This window comes from Macrobrachium rosenbergii, chromosome 20 (genome assembly GCF_040412425.1).
Source record: "Macrobrachium rosenbergii isolate ZJJX-2024 chromosome 20, ASM4041242v1, whole genome shotgun sequence".
Taxonomy (NCBI): Eukaryota; Metazoa; Arthropoda; class Malacostraca; order Decapoda; family Palaemonidae; genus Macrobrachium; species Macrobrachium rosenbergii.
In genome coordinates, this window is record NC_089760.1 from 44,482,501 (window position 1) to 44,505,000 (window position 22,500).

General features: G+C 36.3%; 1 protein-coding gene across 1 annotated transcript in view; it reads right to left on the bottom strand.

Annotated features, from left to right (window-relative positions):
• The window catches only part of LOC136849322 (WAS/WASL-interacting protein family member 1-like), a 512,887-nt gene that overhangs the window by 348,910 nt on the left and 141,477 nt on the right, over positions 1-22,500 (bottom strand). The window lies entirely within an intron of this gene.

The following is a 22,500-nucleotide window of genomic DNA, read 5'->3' on the forward strand; positions in this document are numbered from 1 at the left end:
GTCTTGGTTTGTTGCAGTAGTCATTATCTGTAGGGAAAAATAATACACACACGCTCATATATATATATATATATATATATATATATATATATATATATATATATATATATATATATATATATATATACATATATATATATATATATATATATATATATGTAATATATAAGCTGTATATATATACAAATATATATATAAAATCATATGAATTCATATATTATATATATGTATATATGTGTATATATATAAAGTATATATTAAAATTCTCTCCTTGATTGCAAGATGGCTACAAATCACATCTCTCTATTTTCAACTATTCCCCTAAGCTTTCCACATACCACCCCATTCTCCCCCCCCCCAAAAAAAAAATATTCATACTATCAGCTTCTGCTTCGATCTGTGAAAACTAAGAAAGTAAACGCCAATGAACAATAATAATTAGACGTTTTTAAACGCATCTAATCGCTTGATAAGTCCGTGAGACCCCTTCATTCAGAATAGAGAGCAGTCAGTGATCCCGCAAATGGACAGAATTGTTTTTCCCGCTTTCCAGTCAGTCTACGGGTGTCAGGTGTGCTGTGAGGGGCAGGAGGGAGGGGATGGGGGCGGGGGGTACGAGTGTCAGGTGGCAGAAATCAATGCCTCAGGTAACTTGGGCATCTCAAACTCCATTCCTGGCTATGAAATGGCGAGTTGGGGGCGTTCTCTGAGGCTCCGGTGATGAGCCTATATTGCTGATGGAGTGTTTGGGAGATTTTGACTGGTACGTGTTGCGGTAAGAAACTGCAGTTAATATTTCCTTGATGTATATATGTGTATATATATGTACATATATATTATATACATTTTTAGGTGTGCCTGTCGATCATCAAAATAATACCTTTGACCAATACTGCACCAGTTTCCTTTATTTTTCCCCCTTCCAGCAGTAATCTCTACAATTCATCTTCGCTCGTTCTTTATCCGTGAATTTAGTCTATTGATAAATTTCGTAAGCTAATTTATTATCTTTTCCATACATGAAAAAAAATAAATATGAATGAAACAATGGCGAATTACTGCTTTGTGTCAGTTTAAATATCCCTGATGTAGTCTGTAATAGGATGATGTCATTGCCAGCAAAAGTTCACACATAAATCTCTCTCTCTCTCTCTCTCTCTCTCTCTCTCTCTCTCTCTCTCTCTCTCTCTCTCTCCCCTCTCTCTAGACCACCGTAGATATAACATGACATAATTTTCAATAGAAGTTCGTATTCAAATTTTCAGCTCTCTCTCTCTCTCTCTCTCTCTCTCTCACTTTAGACAGTAGAATGTAACAGGAATATAATAGACAGTAGAATATAATAGGAATATAATTTCAGTAGAGGTTCGTATCCAAAATATGTCCCTCTCTCTCTCTCTCTCTCTCTCTCTCTCTCTCTCTCTCTCTCTCTCTCTCTCTCTCTCTCTCTCTCTCTCTCTCATCGCCCGAGACAGTAGAATATATCAGGAATATAATTTCAGTAGAAATTCGTATCCAAAATCTCTCTCTCTCTCTCTCTCTCTCTCTCTCTCTCTCTCTCTCTCTCTCTCTCTCTCTCTCTCTCTCTCTCTCTCGTTAACCCTTTGTTAATACTCTAGAAACATCAGCGTAAAAGCAAACAGGTCTTACTGTAACAAGCAAACACGGTTGAACAAACTAACAAACACGCAGTATTTATACCTTCGCGTCTTGAGAGAGCGCCCAAGCAAGCAAGCAAGTCATCATTAAACGTCGGATGCAATTTAGGAGGAGGGAAGGAGGAGGAGGAAGTTTAATCCCTCTTTTATCAGCCATTTATACTTGTTGCAAAATGAGCATGTATCCGCGACGAGCATTCAGCTCCCCAGCTCAAGGTGGCTGGTTACACACACACACACACACACACACACACTTACTCCGGCGCTTGGGCTAAACATCGCCGGAGATAAATCTCTCTCTCTCTCTCTCTCTCTGTGGTGGGGGGGGGAGGAATCCTATTTCGACCCCTGCGCCATCCCGGCGCAGGGGTGAAACTCCGACGAACGCTTTCATGAGGTGATGAGAGGCCGTAACCTTTTCTTTGCTCGCGCAGTTCCGCTTTAGTTGATGTCACAAACGCAAACACTCAGCGAAATAAGAATATTTCTCTCCCTCTGATTAAACGGATAAAATGCCTACGCGCAGGCCGACGCCGGGTAAGTTATGCGTGTTTGTTCGGCCTTTGTTTTACGGTTAGGTGCTCGTGTTTGGAGATCAGGTGGTATGGGGTAGGTGTGATCATACCTAACGCTATTAAAATTAGATTAAAATGAAAATAAAGTACTAGATATTGGGCGTTTGTTAATGGTTAGCCGGTGGTGTTTTTAAGATCAGATGATGTGGCGGGTTTGTGATCACACCTAACGCTATGAAAATTGAATTAAAATGAAAATAAAGTACTAGATATTCTGCATTTGTTTTATGGTTAACTGATGATGTTTCGAGATCAGGTGATATGGGGTGGATGTGATCGCATCTAAACGCTATTAGAATGAAATTAAAATTAAAATAAAATACTGGACATTACGCCAACAGTCATACAATCCATCTTTTGTTTACATAATCTTGTAGCATAGCTGTACATTAAAGCAGAATTCATGGCGTTATTTCAGTGATATCCATAGTATTTAAATAAGTGATTCTACACTTTCGTGAAGATTCAGAATATTCATTAGATTAATTACTTTTATATTTTTCTAAAAAAAATTCCAGAACAAGTAGGTCACTCACTGGAAAATGGTATTGCAGAGTTCATACAAATATTGTAAATTTATGCTACATGTAGCTTGTCACTCACATGTAAACGCTATTTAAATAAAATTAATAATAATAATAATAATAATAATAATAATAATAATAATAATAATTATAAAGTACTAGATATTATGTCGACAGTCAGACAATTCATCTTTTGTTTGCATAATCTTGTAGCAGAATTCGTGACGTTATTTGAATGATATTCATATAATATTTAAGTAAGTTAAGCTATATTTCTGTGAAGATTCAAATTCTCATAAAGGTCATTACATTTATCTTTTTCTTGGAAAATTGCAACAAAAGTACCACTCACTGGAAAATGGTATATTATAGCAGAGTACATGCAAATATTGCAAATTTGTGCTAGATGCAGCTTGTCCCTTACTTTTATGCATAACATTCAATAAAGTGATTCTATATTTTATGTGAAGACTCAAAATATTCACTTGAACTCACTGCATTCACATTTCTTGGAAAACTAAAAGAAGTATGCCAGTCACTGGAAAATATATTGCAAAATTTATGCAAGTATTATAAATTCATGTTAGATGTAGCCTGTCACTCACACTAATTTTTTTATTATTTATTATATATATATATATATATATATATATATATATATATATATATATATATATATATATATATATATATGTACATATATATATATATTTTTTTTTTTTTTTTAGAAGAGACGCCCCGAAGATTCAGCATTGCGCCAGAAGACCTCCGTCCATTAGCAAACGCGTCAAGCAAAAATCAAGCATGAATATATTCCCGCGTAGGATATGTGTGTGCTCTCTTCATTTAGATGTGAATTTGCAGAGTTTAAGCTTTCTGTCGGTATGTCCAGCTGTCAGTTCTATGTTGTATTTGGCGTCTCTGATAATATTTTCATGTGAAATACGTAAATTTGCGTGGCATAAATCCTGACTACTTAATGTAGCCCTTGAAATTGCAAATACAATTATGCGCGTACGTATTTGTCGATGACTGTAGACTATGTATAGAGTAGGCAGTCTGCATTACGTCCGATTGGGAATTTTATTTTTATAGTCTGAATTTTTCGTGTAATTTCAGTATGAAATAGAACGTTTAAGTGCAGGAAGCTTGTAGCATCGTGATTTCAGAATTGGTGCTTTTAAACTTTGCTCTCTCTCTCTCTCTCTCTCTCTCTCTCTCTCTCTCTCTCTCTCTCTCTCTCTCTCTCTCTCTCTCTCTATATATATATATATATATATATATATATATATATATATATATATATATATATATATATATATATATATATATATATATATATATATATATATATATATATATATATATGTATATATATATATATATATATATATATATATATATATATATATATAATGCTTCCTCTTCGAAATTGGAAAACCATAATTATCTATAACGAGAACGACTGGAAAAACAAACGAACGATTTGGGAGGTGGCAGGGAGCGAACGCTCCCTCACCCCTCCCCATAAACCCAGCGGAGTTCGTTGTATGATTTCTAGTTCCAGACGCCATAATATATCAAAAGTGTGCGTATAAATTTGCATTTGGGGAAGGGAGGGGGAGATGGGTTGGGAAGCGAGGGGTTGGGGGTGAGGAGGAAAGGCATGTGGGGGGAGGGGGTGTTAAAATGGGAGGGGGGAGGAAGAACTTGGACCGGTATAACTTCGAGAACTATAAACTGCCGTCGAAGAAAGTCAATTCGCAACCAGGTCCAGAGGCGGGTCTTTAATTACTTCGCGAGTTTAACGAGTGTGATAATTTAGACTACATGACGGAGCAGCCGTGAGACTTGCGTCTTTGCTTAATGAGTTACGAAAGCTCTTTTCGATGTTAATTGTGCCGATGATGATGGTGGTGTCCCCGTTAGGGCATGGGTATATGTACTGCCACCTGGGGCCTCCCCAGGGGTAGAGGGATGGTGCTGGAATCTCGATTGGCGTTCTGGAAATTCGTGGATCTTCTTCGTTCATTTGTTCCTCTCAGAAATTCCTCGTCAGGGGATATCTTCCTCTCGGAAATTCCTCGTCAGGGGATGTCTTCTTTTCAGAAATTCCACGTAAAGGGATATCTTCTTTTCAGAAATTCCTCATAAGGGGATATCTTCCTCTCGGAAATTCCTCATAGGGGGAATATCTCCCTTAGAAATTCCTCACAAGGGAATGTCTTCCTCTCAAAAATTCCTCATGAGGGGATATCTTCTTTTCAGAAATTCCTCATAAGGGGCTATCTTCTTTTCAGAAGTTCCTCAGGGGGATACCTCTCTTAGAAATTCCTCTTCAGGGGATGTCATTATACCATGTTTTCTCATCCATTATATTCGGAGTTATAATGATTTATCGGCGTTCAGGAAACAATGTAATTCCATGCATATACATCTTTCTAACGCGACGAGTATAATGCATCAAGCGACGCAGAATACAATGATCATTCCGTATTCATAGTCTCTGCAGCCACGTATAATGTCCACGTATATATAACGCGAGGATAATAGAATTGTGCATTACGGGGTATGGACTGTTTACCATATTATTCATGAATATTAAACCAATGGGCCCGCCATCTACGCTGTTGATATGCATTAGCGTTAGCGCTATGCATTAGTTTACGCCCTTCGTGTCCATCATCTGGAAACCCCTCCCCTGCCTCTTTCTGTATATAACCCTCTCCTATCCTCTATTCCCCCATCCCCCCCCAACTCCCCTCCCTATCAGTTGTTCGTGATGGAATTGAAATTAATGACTTTGATTTGGCAGTTTTTTACTCACGCCTTATGACCCCCCATAATCAATCATTCTTTTGTCCTTAGCTGTACCTCAGTTTTTGATGAGCTGCTCTCTCTCTCTCTCTCTCTCTCTCTCTCTCTCTCTCTCTCTCTCTCTCTCTCTCTCTCTCTCTCTATATATATATATATATATATATATATATATATATATATATATATATATATATATATATATATATATATATATATATATATATAATGTAAAATGGTAAATGGTATAATGTATATATATCAAGGAGACAAGACAATCAACGATGTACTTTTTCCCATTAAATTTAAAATCACGTCTAATACTCATATAATTATTATTGGTAATATCATTATTATTAGAGAAAGGGGTGGAAGATTTATGTCACTCGACAAATCACTATCAAATTATATGATCTCTGCATAACGCAAAATCATCTTAAATCGGGATACATCATTATCGTAAGAAGTTCATGATTTGCTTTTAATTATTATTACTTGTTTACTTGTTTATCAGACAACTGAGAAGGATGTTAGGACTTGAATATTTTGTGTAAAATATGGAAGCGTATTTGAAGGTTTTATAATAACAGTAATAGACCGCAAAGAAAAATAAATTGAAGACTATTGTCGATGATAAAAATCAATTATTCATTGCCTATGCTGCAGTTCCTTGTGGATGAATGCATAGGTGGTAACGAAAGTAGATGTATACCAGACTCTTTGGCATAGAGAGAGAGAGAGAGAGAGAGAGAGAGAGAGAGAGAGAGAGAGAGAGAGAGAGAGAGCAGGTATGAATTATCAGTACTCGCTCAAAATACATTCCGTTATATCATCATTTTAGTTAAAATGGTAAAGCCTGGACGAAGTCATTTTCGTCACCTTGGTGAAACCATTCTCAGGATATACTTTTTCTTTCGTGCAATAAGGTGAAGATTCTCCTTGTATTGGAGACGCAATAATGGCTGACAGATGTATAAATGTTTTCTCAATTCGGTCTTGGGGAGATATTTTCGTAGGGTCCTCTTGAATAAGAACTTGAAAATCTTCTTGCCAGGATTCTGGGATGATATCCCTTCCTAACAGTCTTCTGGACGTTTAGTAAGGTGTTACAGAAACTTTACCAGTATCAATCAAATTTCTTCGGACAGTTTAACAGAGGATATATTGATGAACCGTGGAGAAACCTGACCAGTGTCAGTCAAATAACTTCGGACAATATTCATGCTTTTTCTTCTCTTGCCAAGTTTTTTTGGAATTTTAACCATGTTTTATCAGTTTTCGGAACTCTTAGCAAGGCTTTGACCAGTTAAGGGGACCCTTAGTAAGTTTTTACAGGAGACCTGTTGATGAACCAAGTAGAAATCTGGCCAGTTCCATTCTGATTTCGTAAAACAGTCTTCATTATTATTTTCCAGCTGGGTTTCTGGGATTTTTACCATTTTTTACCAGTTTTGGGGACCCTTAGTAAGTTCTTACAGAAGATCTAATCGTGAACCATGCAGAATCTTGGCTAGTTTCAATCAAATTTCTTCGAACAATATTTATGCTTTGTGTTTTGCCAGGTTTCTGGAATTTTAACCCAAGATTTTACCAGTGTCAGGACGTTTAGTAAGATTTAACAAAGATACTGATTAACCGTGTAGAAACTTGACCAGTTTCAATCAAAATTTTTTGGACATTTTTCATGCTCTCTACTAGCCAGGTTTCTGGGCTTTTAACCATCTTTTGCCAGTTCTCAGGACGTTTAGTAAAGTTATACAGAAGATCCATTGATGAACGAGGCAGAAACCTGACCAGGTTCAATCAGATCCCTTCGAAGAATCTTCATGCATTCTTTTTGCCAGGTTTCTGGAATTTCAACAAATTTTTACCAGTTTTTGGGACCCTTAGCAAGGTTTTCACGAAATATCCATTGACGAACCTTGCGAAAGCCCGGCCAATTTTAACCCAGCTTCCCCCGAACAATTTTAATTCTTTTTATATTTATCGACTGTCTTCGCGACGAGGTACAACCTACCATTTCTCTGTGATTTGTTCTCTAATACAAGGGAAGATTCCTACCTTATCACCGTCATTCTCTTCCTATTAGGGACCCTTATCCGTTCTTAACCGCCTGATAATAAGACAGCGCTGTCTCATGTGTCTTTCTTTCAGTATGATGAGATCCTTCTAACAAGTTTGTCACAAAAAGAAAAAAAAATTGAAGTGAAAAAAAAGGGAGGGAGTCTCTCCTGTGTGTGTCTGCTCCCATCCTTGGTCTTGATAATGCCTCGAATTCAGTTTCCTGAGAATGAATGAGGTGCTTTATCTCATCAGCAGAGGATAAAAGGAAGTGGGAGACGCTCCGAGAAAAAGAAAGGGAGAGGAGGAGGAAGAGGAAGAAGGCGAAGAGGAGGAGGAGGAGGAGGAGAGACATGAACAATTAAAAATAGGACGTTGATGACATGCATGTTAATTAAATAGTTTATGTTGATGTAGATGTGACAATTGTTAAGGATATATTCTTCAGTGTTTATCAGATATACTAATGCGAATATTGTCTTTCAGTTTTATTTAAGATTTGCTACGATTTAAGATTATATAGCTTACCATTTCAAGTTCTGGATAAATAAGCCTAAAGTAAATTACCGAATGATATGTGGCTTCAACATTTCTTTCCGTCTACCTTCTTATCTCTCTCTCTCTAGTGTGTATTTAAGATTATATATTTTGCCAGTTAAAATTTTAGAGAAATTGGTCAAAAGTAAATTACCGAATAATATTTTGCTTCAACATTTGTCTCTCTCTCTCTCTCTCTCTCTCTCTCTCTCTCTCTCTCTCTCTCTCTCTCTCTCTCTCTCTCTCTCTCTCTCTCTTTTGTGTCCCTCTGTATACGCGCATAGTGAAGGCAAAAGCGTGGCAATTTCAATATTTCTGGCAGCAATAAAGTCCCGCCGGCCTTTATGAATCTTTTGATAATGGAACGGCAGAACATTTTAAGAGGGCTTGGATGGTTGGGGTATATTGGCCCCGAAGCAGCAAACTTGTCGGTTTTACGACCGTCGTAAACTGTGATCGCAGCCTTAAGCAGCCACGCATATAATTTTAAGAGGGGGGAAGCACCGTTTCTCGCATTTGTGACCCTTTTTGACAAATATGCTCCGTGATTGGCGGGGCTTTGGTTAAGTCCCCCCGCGCCTATCACGCGGCCGGGACGTTGCTGGTGTAAATACGGAATTGGCGAATGCCGCCGAGGGGGGGCGAATTTCCCCGCCGGCTTCCAGCCCCGTCACGACGATGTTTCGAATGTCATTGGAAAGTTGGGGGTGCCGGGGGAATCTTTCCTAAAAGATTATTTATTATTTATACATATGGTTTTAGAAAGAAATTTTGCGAATAATAAATCAAAACCATAAATAAAATGGAGACCGCAGCTGGTCAGTACCTTCCATGATGTGACTGGAAAACTTTGTGACTGGAGGCGGAGGGGGGTGGGGTGGGGAGATGGAGATGCTTTTACAGGTATCATACGTGTTTACGCGGTCCTAAAAAAACAAAACAAGTGCTACGCTAAAGTTAAACGGAAGTCGTTTTTATCAAATTGGTCGTCCGGGCACTCGAGAGCATTGTTTATTTTTACCCCCGGGGGCGTTCAGATTGGGTCGTAAGTCCCGTGATTAAACTTGTTTATGGGAGACTGTCGCAGATTTATGCCCGGGATGTTTTGTGTGTCCTCTGCTGCTGCGTAAGAGGAGGTCTGCTGTTTTTTTTTTTTTTTTTTTTTGGGGAATCTTTTTAGAATCTTTCCCCGTAAGGGGAGAAGTGGTGCACTGTAGGTATTACCAAAGGTTCTTTGCAGCGGCCGCCCCTTCGGCTCCTAGCTGCAACCCCTTTCATTCCTTTTACTGACCTCCATTCACATTGTCTTTCTTCCATCTTGCTATTCACCCTTTCCTAACAATTATTTTAAGGTCCAACTGTGAGGTTTTTTCCTTCTGTTACACTTTCAAAACCTTTCTAATCTCAATTTCCCTTTCGCCGCTGAATGACCTCATAGGTCCCAGTGCTTGGCGTTTGGCCTGAACTCTATATTCCATTCCGTTCCTTTTTACGATCTTGTAGTTGTCTCGACTTTTTTTCTCTGACCTTATCGTGCTTTATCAAACATGTCTTCCCCGTTTCATTGCAATACTACAGACAGGAGTTTGGCCGAAGAATTGTCTAAGGAATGCACATATTAACGTCTCAGAACGGCGCAGCAATATTGTAAGTTGGCCCATGAATTACCACTGTGCACACATAAATACACAAATAATTACATATACACGTACATACACAAATACATATATTACACATTTACTATGCACAGAGGCTGAATATACGTCAATATATTTCGCCCCTTTGTTGGGGCGGGGGGCAAATTTTCGGCTATGCATTTTTTTCTATTTGTATAACTGAGTCACAAAACTATGGAACGTGATGAATATATACATAAAGACAAAATCCACGAAGGAAAGAGAAACAGTGGAGTACTGCAAGGCCTTTCGACTTCTTGTCCTTTACTTGGCCGACTGAAGAAATATAAAAATAAGTTTTCAAAGAGAGCTCGTATAAATGACAGATGGGGATTACAAAGGAAAAAAATATGTACATGGAATCCAACGCAGTTGAAAAATAGAACCTCTTAAATGTTTAACCCTGTGTTGGTAGACCTACCAAAACAGGGTTACATATATAAGAGGTTTTCTTTTTCAATTCGTTGAAGTGCCTGCATCGACGGTCATTTTTTATCATTGACTTCATGTTTCACCAAACTATCAAGTCTGTCTCAGTCGTCAGTCTGTATGATGAGAAAGACAGACTTGACACTTTGCTAAAACAAGAAATCAGCGAGAAAATCACCGTCGATGCCGATAAATCGAAAAAAATGCATATTTGACACTTTGCAAAAAAAAAGGGACTATATATATTGATGTATATTCAGCCTGTGCATAGTAAATGTATGTAATATATGTATTTATGTATGTACGTGTTTACGTAATTTTTTGTGTATTTATGTATGTGTGGACAGTGATAATTCATGGCTTAATTTATAATATTACTGCGCCGTTCTGAGACGTTAAATATGTATTTCGTACACAGTTCTTTGGCCGAATTCTTGTCTGTAGCATTGCAATTAACATAATTGACTCTAGTAAATAAAGGAAATGTTGTAATTTGCCTAAAACACAGTGTCACGACTGAGTAAATCCATGCATTATATATTTTGGGGCGAGTGAAATTTAAAATATTAGGTTTACAAAGCACTTAAGGTGTGAAATTCAGACCAACGCATTGTCACTTTCAGTTTTCTGTAAAAGAAAACTATTTTGCCGGTTTTGTCTGTCCGTCCGCACTTTATTCTGCCCCCACTTTTTCTGTCCGCCCTCACATCTTAAAAACTACTGAGGCTAGAGGTCTGCAAATTGGTATGTTGATCATCCACCCTCCAATCATCAAACATAGCAAATTGCAGCCCTCTAGCCTCAGTAGTTTTTTATTTTATTTAAGGTTAAAGTTAGCCATAATCGTGCTTCTGGCAACGATTTAGGATAGGCCACCACCGGGCCGTGGTTAAAGTTTCATGGGGCGCGGCTCATGCAACATTATACCGAGACCACCGAAAGATAGATCTATTTTCAGTGTCCTTGATCCTATACGATGTACATAAAACTCGATTGCGCCGAAGAAACTGCGGCGCATTTTTTACCTATTTATTTTATTTCCTCGTGACGAATATTCACTAATGCTTTGTCTAGAAATTTTCTTTATTCACCTTACAAGTATTTAAAAAATTTTTTTATTGAATGTTCACATGACTTAGGTCCGCCTTGTCTCCAAAATTACCGATTCTTTGCCGTGACATTTCTGTAATATATATATATATATATATATATATATATATATATATATATATATATATATATATATATATATATATATATATATATATATATATATATATATATATATATAAATCATGATGGAAATATCAAGGTACAGGAACGTCATTTGGGAGAGAAGACAAGCCAAGTTATGTGAACATTCAATTTAAATAAAGTTAAAGAACATATTCAGGCAAAGCGTGAACATTCAATTTAGACTAAAAAAAATACTTGCAAAGTGAGTAAATGACATTATCAGGCAAAGCACTGGCGAGTCTTCGTCGCAAGGAAGAAAAAATATATAAAGTGACACTATATTACCCTGAATTTCCCAGCCTAAGTGCTTTTTAAACATTACTATTAAAATCATCTTTTGAATAATCTACTTTTGTTCTCCCCCGAATGTATTCAATGCATGCATTTACTCAGTCGTGACTCGGTGTTTTAGACAAATTACAACATTTTCTTTTATTTACTCGAGTCAATTATGTTATTTGCAATGTTACAGACAGACAAAGGGTTTGGCCAAAAGAATTGTCTACGAAATGCATATTTAACGTCTCAGAACGGCGCAGCAATTTTATAAATTGTTTCATGAATTACTGCCTTGGACTCATAATTACATACATAAATACATACATGAATATTTACGTACATACACACACATACACACACACACACACACACACACACACACACACATATATATATATATATATATATATATATATATATATATATATATATATATATATATATATATATATACACACATACATACATACATACATACATACATACATACATACATACATACGTATATATATATACACTTATACACATAGGCAGAGAGATAGATAGATAGAAGTTTATTGACCACAACATAATGCAGTTATTAAAATTACAAGTTCTTGGATGTGGTCCAAAAAAGTACTTCAAAATGGACATATGTAAATCTTTAGAATCAAAAAGCACATCTAACCTAGAACACTTGAAACCACGCTATATAAAATTTTCACCGTATTTATTTTTTCAATTAAAACCGTAAATGCAGCTAAATAAAACGAAAACCTTATGCATATACACACACACACGTATATATACAGTATATATAAATATATGTTTATATATATATATATATATATATATATATATATATATATATATATATATATATATATCTATATATTTATATATATATGCATAAAAGACACAAAGAGAGAGAGAGAGAGGGTGATTTTTTCAGTCAGGAAGAACATTCCACCTTCGCTACAAATCATCCTTCCAAAATGTGCTTGCGAGTTGATTCCCAGTGTCGAATGAAGCAGTATTCCAGAATTTCGTCAAAACGTTGCGGCCAAATTTCTCGAATTAACTCGAAACCGAACTGTCGATATGTCTCCTTTGGCCGGTCATGATTAATGAATTTGCTTTTGCAAGCGTGTGTATGAAATTCCGCCCACCCGCCCCTTTGTGTGTGTGTGTGTGTGTGTGCACTTGTGCTAGACCTTAAAAGGCAATAGTTTCGATTTATTTTATTTATCCAACGTTTTTGCACTCGTGCTAGATTTCAGAAGGCAATAGTTTCGATTTATTTTATTTATCTTGTATTTTTGCACTCGTGCTAGACTTCAGATGGCAATAGTTTCGATTTATTTTATTTATCTTACGTTTTTGCACTCGTGCTAGACTTCAGAAGGCAATAGTTTCGATTTTTTTTATTTATCTTGTGTTTTTGCACTCGTGCTAGACTTCAGAAGGCAATAGTTTCGATTTTTTTTATTTATCTTGTGTTTTTGCACTCGTGCTAGACTTCAGAAGGCAATAGTTTCGATTTATTTTATTTATCTTTCGTTTTTGCACTCGTGCTAGACTTCAGAAGGCAATAGTTTCGATTTATTTTATTTATCTTGTGTTTTTGCACTCGTGCTAGACTTCAGAAGGCAATAGTTTCGATTTATTTTATTTATCTTACGTTTTTGCACTCGTGGTAGACTTCAGAAGGCAATAGTTTCGATTTATTTTATTTATCTTGTGTTTTTGCACTCGTGCTAGACTTCAGAAGGCAATAGTTTCGATTTATTTTATTTATCTTACGTTTTTGCACTCGTGCTAGACTTCAGAAGGCAATAGTTTCGATTTATTTTATTTATCTTACGTTTTTGTACTCGTGCTAGACTTCAGAAGGCAATAGTTTCGATTTATTTTATTTACCTTACGTGTTTGCACTCGTGCTAGACTTCAGATGGCAATAGTTTCGATTTATTTTATTTATCTTGTGTTTTTGCACTCGTGGTAGACTTCAGAAGGCAATAGTTTCGATTTATTTTATTTATCTTGTGTTTTTGCACTCGTGCTAGACTTCAGAAGGCAATAGTTTCGATTTATTGTATTTATCTTACGTTTTTGCACTCGTGCTAGACTTCAGAAGGTTATAGTTTCGATTTATTTTATTTATCTTGTGTTTTTGCACTCGTGCTAGACTTCAGAAGGCAATAGTTTCGATTTATTTTATTTATCTTGTGTTTTTGCACTCGTGCTAGACTTCAGAAGGCAATAGTTTAGATTTATTTTATTTATCTTGTGTTTTTGCACTCGTGCTAGACTTCAGAAGGCAATAGTTTCGATTTATTTTATTTATCTTTCGTTTTTGCACTCGTGCTAGACTTCAGAAGGCAATAGTTTCGATTTATTTTATTTATCTTGTGTTTTTGCACTCGTGCTAGACTTCAGAAGGCAATAGTTTCGATTTATTTTATTTATCTTATGTTTATGCACTCGTGGTAGATTTCAGAAGGCAATTGTTTCGATTTATTTTATTCATCTTATGTTTATGCACTCGTGGTAGATTTCAGAAGGCAATAGTTTCGATTTATTTTATTTATCTTACGTTTTTGCACTCGTGCTAGACTTCAGAAGGCAATAGTTTCGATTTATTTTATTTATCTTGTGTTTTTGCACTCGTGCTAGACTTCAGAAGGCAATAGTTTCGATTTATTTTATTTATCTTATGTTTATGCACTCGTGGTAGATTTCATAAGGCAATAGTTTCGATTTATTTTATTTATCTTATGTTTATGCACTCGTGGTAGATTTCAGAAGGCAATTGTTTCGATTTATTTTATTCATCTTATGTTTATGCACTCGTGGTAGATTTCAGAAGGCAACAGTTTCGATTTATTTTATTTATCTTATATTTTTGCACTCGTGCTAGACTTTAGAAGGTAATAGTTGCGATTTATTTTTAAACAATTTTTTTCTATCATATTCCACACCGTCCTCGTATGGGTTGACTTTTTATAAGTGCATCTGTAATACAGTACTTCCCCAATACTATTTTCCTTGCATTTTAATCATTTTTACTGTTTGTTAATTAGTTAATTTATTTATTTTTCTTTTTTAATAAGTGAGATCTCTTCTTTTTGTATTTCTCTTTACCTCCTCTTACTTCTTCCTAATGAACACCATATTCTTTGGGAGCTTGAATTTCAAGTCAATGGCCCCTTTGGTGGGCTTGTTCCATATGAATAGGTTTCATGTTTATTGTACAATAAGAATTTGCATGGCTAGTGAATTTAGTTAGTTCAGAATTTCAGTCTGGAATGGAATGAAATGTAAAATTTAGACTAAATGCCAAGTGCTGGGATCTATGTGGCCATTCAGCGCCGAAAGGGAAACTGAAAGTAGAAAGAATTAAAAGTTGCAACAGGAAAAAAACCTCACAGTTTCACTGTGGAACAATTGTTAGGAGAGGGTGGAATGTAAGATGGAAGAAAGAGAATATGAACGGAGGTATAGTGAAATAAAAAGATGGATTGCAGTTAGGGCCCTAAGGGACACTGGAAAGATCCTTAGACAATGCCTACAGTGCACCGCGTGAGGTGCACTGACGACAGTACCCGCCTACAGAGGAATTTCAGAATGAAACGTAAACAGACTCAGTATAAATCAGAAGATAACAAACGTATCGTCTAAACTTACAGTGCACTCATGCGGTGCACTGTAGGCATTAATTAAGGTTCTTTGCAGCGTGCCTTCGGCCCCTAGCTTTAACCTCTTTCGTTCCTTTTACAGTACCTCCTTTCATATTCTCTTTCTTCAATCTTACTTTCCACCCTCTCCTAACAATTGATTCATAGTGCAACTGCTTTGAGGTTTTCCTCCTGTTACACCTTTCAAACTTTTACTGTCAATTTCCGTGTCAGCGCTGAATGACCTCATAGGTCCCAGTGCTTGGCCTTTGACCCAAATTCTATATTCAATTCAATTTAATCTTAAAAAGAGAAGTGACGGTGATATTAACTCAAAAAGGATTCTCAGGAACTGACTGAGATTGAATGTTGTGTCTTTTCATTCCCATAGTCATATATTTTCGCTCTTATTTTTGTAATTCCTCGACTTTATATTCGTTCCTTACGTAACGGAGCCGCTGGTATGAAAGATTCGAGTTCCCGGCCTCTTGGATATGCTACGAAATTGCTACTATAAATTCCGTTGGTGAAATTGAAGAGAAAGTGTACGTGAATATTTCAGGGTCGCATTTTGAACTGGGAATATTTTCTTTGTGGCATTTTCGTTCTCTCTCTCTCTCTCTCTCTCTCTCTCTCTCTCTCTCTCTCTCTCTCTCTCTCTCTCTCTCTCTCTCTCTCTGAGATGATAAATAAGATTATGTTTATAAAGGCTATGTTATTTCAGTAAAGCACTATGATGGGATATATTCTTAATATGAAATTGCTGTCATAATTAAGATTCTCTCTCTCTCTCTCTCTCTCTCTCTCTCTCTCTCTCTCTCTCTCTCTCTCTCTCTCTCTCTCTCTCTCTCTCTCTCTCTGAAATGATAAATAAGATTATGTCCACAATGCTATGGGGTATATTCTTAGAACGAAATTACAATCATAATTATGATCCATGATAACTATCCTCTCTCTCTCTCTCTCTCTCTCTCTCTCTCTCTCTCTCTCTCTCTCTCTGGAAACTCTCACCCAAGTGTCAATAACAGAACGAAAAGTGGTTATGCTTGAATCTGGAATGTTGCAAAGTTTGTTTTTGTCATTATCGATGGAACATTTACCTTTCTATATCACCAATGAATTTAATTTGCTTTTCCCCGATTATTCAACATAAATATCACATTCTCCCGTATTTTCTGTAGTTTGTACCTTTGACAGACTACAAACTGATTTGTCAAAGTTGACAGAAGTTTTTTTGTCTGTCACGTCCAGTTGTCCCCTTGCATTCACGATTTTACAGCAGACCAGTTTCAGGTTATTTCCTGTAAATATATGTACTCTTACTTACAACTATTAAACCACAAATACCCTTTAATATTTGTGACTATAAAGTCACGCTTATATTAGTGACAAAAAGACATATGTATCGACGGCAGGTTTTGTTGACAAAATGATTCTCAATTTAGAAGACGTGTACAGATTAACTGTGGAAATTGGAGTGAATGATGTTTATTAGACCTTATTTCCATCGTATCGTTTGAGGAAGAAGACTCGGCTTGCCTTTAATACTGAGTTATTACGCAAAAGGACATTAATTCTCAGGGTCCATGTTGGAGCAAACTGGGCACTCATGTTACAGATCAGTTGGAAATTGGCTCCAACATGAGATGAGGAAAGGAAATGATGTGACTGGAAATGCGCAGTGACTGGAAAGCTTTCGTGACAGGAAATCTTTCCAGAGGAATGTTTTTTTTATTTATATATATACTTTTCGAAAGAAATTTTTGACGAAACAAGTAAAAATTATAAATAAAAGGAACGCCACCGCTGTTGCTCCGTACCTTCAATGATGTGACTGGAAAACTTTGTGCCTGGAAATCTCTCCTAAGGAATCTTTTATCATGTATACATATTTATATGTAAATTTCTGACTCACATGAGGATCGAACCCAGGTCTTTCAGTTGAAAGACGAGACCGCTGCCAAACAAGCCACACAAGTTGGTTGGCAGCGGTCTGGTCTTTTAATTGAAAGACCTGGGTTCGATCCTGGTGTGAGTCAGAAATTTATTTCTGTTCCACGCGTGATTGTGTGTTGATTATTTCTATTATGTTTATATATATTTTTAGAAGGAAATTTATGATGAAACGAGAGAGAAAAAAAGGACAGCCCCTCCGTACCTTCGGCAGAGAACAGGGGTGAGAGGGGAGGGGGTTACAAGAAGTCCCATTTGGGGTAAATCCTTCACTTGAATTTCCTGTCGCGTCCTCCCATTCCAGCGAAGCAGTATATCAAGATGCCCCTTTTCATTCCATCAGCAGCCACCCTTGGAGTGGATCCTTCCCCCCCCCCTTTCCAGTACTCTGAACCCCCTCCTCTCTCCTCCCCCTCTCTCCCCTCCTGTAGCCTGGAATCGAGCAGACAAGCTATAGCAGATGGGATGTCTGGAATGCCTCTCTGGTCGTCGTCTTCTTCCTCAGGTTCTGCTTGTACATTATTTTTTGTTTAACCTCCCCCGCCTTCTTTAAGATGGCTGGCCGAGGGAAAGCTGCATTAGGTCGTTGGGTATTAAAATCAGTATTCAGTTAAGATTGCGCTTGGTGCAGATATGAAGGAGAGGGTCAGGAGTAGGGGAAGGAGGGAGGGAGGGGTGGGTGAAGGGGAGGTAGGTGGGAGGTGGTAAGGAGAGAGGGAAGGGAGTCTAGGTATTTTGGTAGGGGAGGGGATTGGAATTTTCAGGGTGTGCAGGAGGATATGGGAGGGGTAGGGGAAAAGGGAAGGGGTATATGAAGGGGGAGGGGGAGGGAGGGAAGGTAGGTGAGAGGTGGTAAAGAGGGAGGGAAGTCTAAGTATTTTGGTGGGGGAGAGGATTGGAGGATTGAAGTTTTCGGGTGGAGGAGGAGGAGGAGGAGGAGAAAAGGAGGAGTGGGCTTCCAGGTTTCCAGGGAATTGAGGGAAGGAAGGAGTAGTCGGATTCTTCCAGTAAAGCGAAAGGGTAAATCCTGGAATGTGATGATGGATATTTTGGAAACTGGAAATGGGATCCCGGAGGGGTTAAAGCCGGATTTTTGAAAAAAAAAAAAAAAAAGGCGGTATTGGATTCTGGAAAGCTCGCCCTCCGCCGCCTCTCGTACTCTGGAATGTGCCAAGGTTGATGCTGGAATATTTAGAGGAGGCGTCTTCGTGAGGGATGAAAAGCGAATTAAAGAGAGGGAATAATGCTAATGGAGTTTCTGATTTGATTTCTTAAGACCTTATTCATCTTTCTCGAAAACTGGAGGGGCGGCTGTGGGCGGTGGGCGTGGGAGGGACTGGGTAGAGAAGAAGACGCTGTTTAGAGTTATGAGGTAATTTGTTTCTTTTCTTTTTAGAGGGTGTTTGGAGATTGAAATTATTTCTTGTACCTGGGTAAAATTATCGCTGATTGGGCTTATTTGTTTCCATGGTAATACAGTGTGGTTACAAAAGACAAAGCTTATAATGATTTCTTTTCTTTGATAGTGTGGTTACAAAAGTCAAACCATATAATTTTTCTTTCGTTTAAGTGTTAGCAGTTTTAAGGAGGGCTGGACATAGAAATTATTTCTTGAACCTGGTTAAAATTATCGCTTATTGTTTCCCTGATAAAAGAAACCGTGATTACAAAAGACAAGCAATAATCATTGTTTTCATTAGTTATAGCATTAAAAGGTTAGCAATTTTCAGGAGGGTTGGAGATAGAAATTATTTTTGTACTTGATTAAAATTATCGCTTACTACTTGTTTCCAGTGTAAAAAAATCTAAATACAAAAGAAAAACCATATAATTATCTTTCATTTGTTATATTATTAAAATATTGGCAAACACTTCGATTTTTCAGTTTGTGTGAGGAAAAATTTATATGTTGGCAAAAGTACAGTTTAGGTTAACCGAATAAAATTTTCATTCGATTTGTGTTGTGATAAAAATGATAGACATTCAAACACTTTTATTCATAAATAAGTCTTTGTTTTCAAAGCTGAATAAATGTAGGCATGGATACCATTTTAATTACGATTTCATACAAGATGTTTAAATTAGCAAATGAGGCAGTTAAGATCACAGTGTTCAGTTGGAAGTATCTATTGACCTGTCAGCAAACTAATAAAATAAGTTTATATTGCATTATATCCATTGCTGCCCTGAAATACCGAATTGGTTTTACATCAAGAATAAAACTTGTTCCATAACTGAGGGCAGATCTAAAGTCGGGTACAAATTGTAAGGTACATTCATAAGGGGATTATGAATATAATCTTTGAGTCCAAACGTTGAATATAATAGAAATACAGACTTTCCTTGGCAATATTGTGTCGTTAAAGTTTCTGTCTGACTCTGAGCCGTAGTTTACTGATATCGGAGAACGAGAAGTAAGGAAATTAAACTTTTAAAAGCAACTTTGGAAGTAGAATGCGGAGTTTAGCATTGCCAATGCACACAGATTGGTAAAATAGATAGAAAAGTGAGAAAAAGTATTCAGTTCAACAAAAGTTGGTCTTATGCAAAAAAATGAACATTCATGGCTGAGAGATTTATGTAACGAATTTCTAAAATTTATAAAAGGATTGCTAACAGAGATAGGGTTTCCATAAAAGAAATGAAAGTGGATACCAAGAATCAGTAACGAGAGTCTGTTTCCTTTAAGAATCTATAACAGCCTATGATTATAATAAAAATTTGAGGAATCTCTTTTGCTAAAGTGGAAGTCTTTCAAAAGATTTTAACAGTGTTCTGTCAGGTTCATGAAAGCTTTTACAAACATACATACATACAAACACACAAACACACACACACACACATATATATATATATATATATATATATATATATATATATATATATATATATATATATATATATATATATATAAAATATATATATATATATATATATATATATATATATATATATATATATATATATAGTGTGTGTGTGTGTGTATATAGATGTTTGTGTGATTATACATGCATACAGTACATTATCTCCTATAACAGAAACTAGAGAGAAATTACGGGGTTATTTAAGATTATTTTCATCACACTTCCATATCACCTTCTCTAAATTCCTTAAATTCAAGAGCAGTCCCTAATAACAGAATATTGACCCTCTATTCCTGCAGCGCATTGTTTCAGTCAACTTCATCCTGCATGTGTTCACTCCTTCCTATATATGAAACCCCCTCTACCCAAATATTCTAGGAAAATCACTTCCCGGGTGTTTCTCTCTCTCTCTCTCTCTCTCTCTCTCTCTCTCTCTCTCTCTCTCTCTCTCTCTCTCTCTCTCTCTCCGGAGAATTCAGAAATATACACCAGCTTCACTTTCCCATCTCCTGTTATTCCCTTCCTGTAAACAGAACTCCTCAGAAATTATTTATCCATCATTTCATCTGTGCTGGTTTGAGCATATCCCGTAGGCATTACTTAAGGTTCTTTGCGGCGTCCCTTAGGCCCCTAGCTGCAACCCATTCCATTTCATTTGACTATATCTCCGTAAATTTTCTCTTTCTTCCATCATACTTTTCTCAACCTTCTCCTAACAGTTGCTTCGTAGTGCAACTGCGAGGTTTTCCTCATGTTACACCTTTCAAACCATTTACTCTCAATTTCCCTTTCAGCGCTGAATGACGTCATAATCCCTGCGCTTCGCCTTGGGCCTAAATTTCATATTCCAGTTCAGTTCTAACTTTAACATCGTTATTTCCGAATTTGTGTACATTTCAAATGCCCAGTAAATATGTATATATATATATATATATATATATATATATATATATATATATATATATATATATATATATATATATATATATATAGAAATCATCAACACACAATCACGTGTGGAACAGAAATATATATATATATATATATATATATATATATATATATATATATATATATATATATATATATATATATATATATATATATATATACATATTTATCAGCTCCAAAACTTCAATGACTTCAGGAAGGGTTCGTTTAACAACTTCATAGATTCTGATTTTAGCCCCTGTCGACTTCTCTTTCAATAATAATTTTTTTTTTTTTTTTTTTTTTTTTTTTTTTGCAAATCTCACTCCACCTTCCTCTCTTTGGTTATTTGATGATTACCTCTTTTTCTCGTATCTTCTTCGGTACCATTTACTCTCGGATGCGTAGATGTCGGCAATTTTCGATCGTCAGAGGTGATCACTGGTATTTTGTTATCTTCCTCTCGTCCATTTACCCCTGTATGAAACCGAATTTTTGCGCCAAGGTCGCTTTCCAATTTATGCAGTCGTACGCAGCACGCTTCTCTCTCTCTCTCTCTCTCTCTCTCTCTCTCTCTCTCTCTCTCTCTCTCTCTCTCTCTCTCTGTATATATGTACTGTATATATATGTGTGTATATATAATACTTATATATATATATATATATATATATATATATATATATATATATATATATATATATATATATATATATATATATATATATTACTGTAATTTTGACATTAATTAATATATCCATTACTGTGTATTTCATTAATAAGATTTAGAGTGGCACTATATTACAGTTTGCTTGTGTGTGTGTGTGTGTATCTGCTGCAGAGAGAGAGAGAGAGAGAGAGAGAGAGAGAGAGAGAGAGAGAGAGTCCTTAATATTTCACCAAGCGTAATGGAAGGCTAGATTAAATGTGTAAGTTATGTATGAGACAGCTTTTCAGCCTCCATAGATTTTTTCGTAGTTTTCCCCGTTTCCTAAAATATAAATTATATGAACATAATTTTCTTTATTTTCCATATGTCATGTTTTCATAATCTGTCATTTCTTGATCATATTCATATTCTTGTACTTTCTATAGAAAGTTCATCAGAATCTGTAAATCTTTACTTTTCTGTAAGAGAAAACTATTGTGCCGGCTTTGTCTGTCCGTCCGTACTTTTTCTGTCCGCACTTTTTCTGTCCGCCCTCAGATCTTAAAAACTACTGAGGCTAGAGGGCTGAAGATTAGCATTTTGATCACCCACCCTCCAATCATCAAACATAACAAATTGCAGCTCTCTAGCCTCAGTAGTTT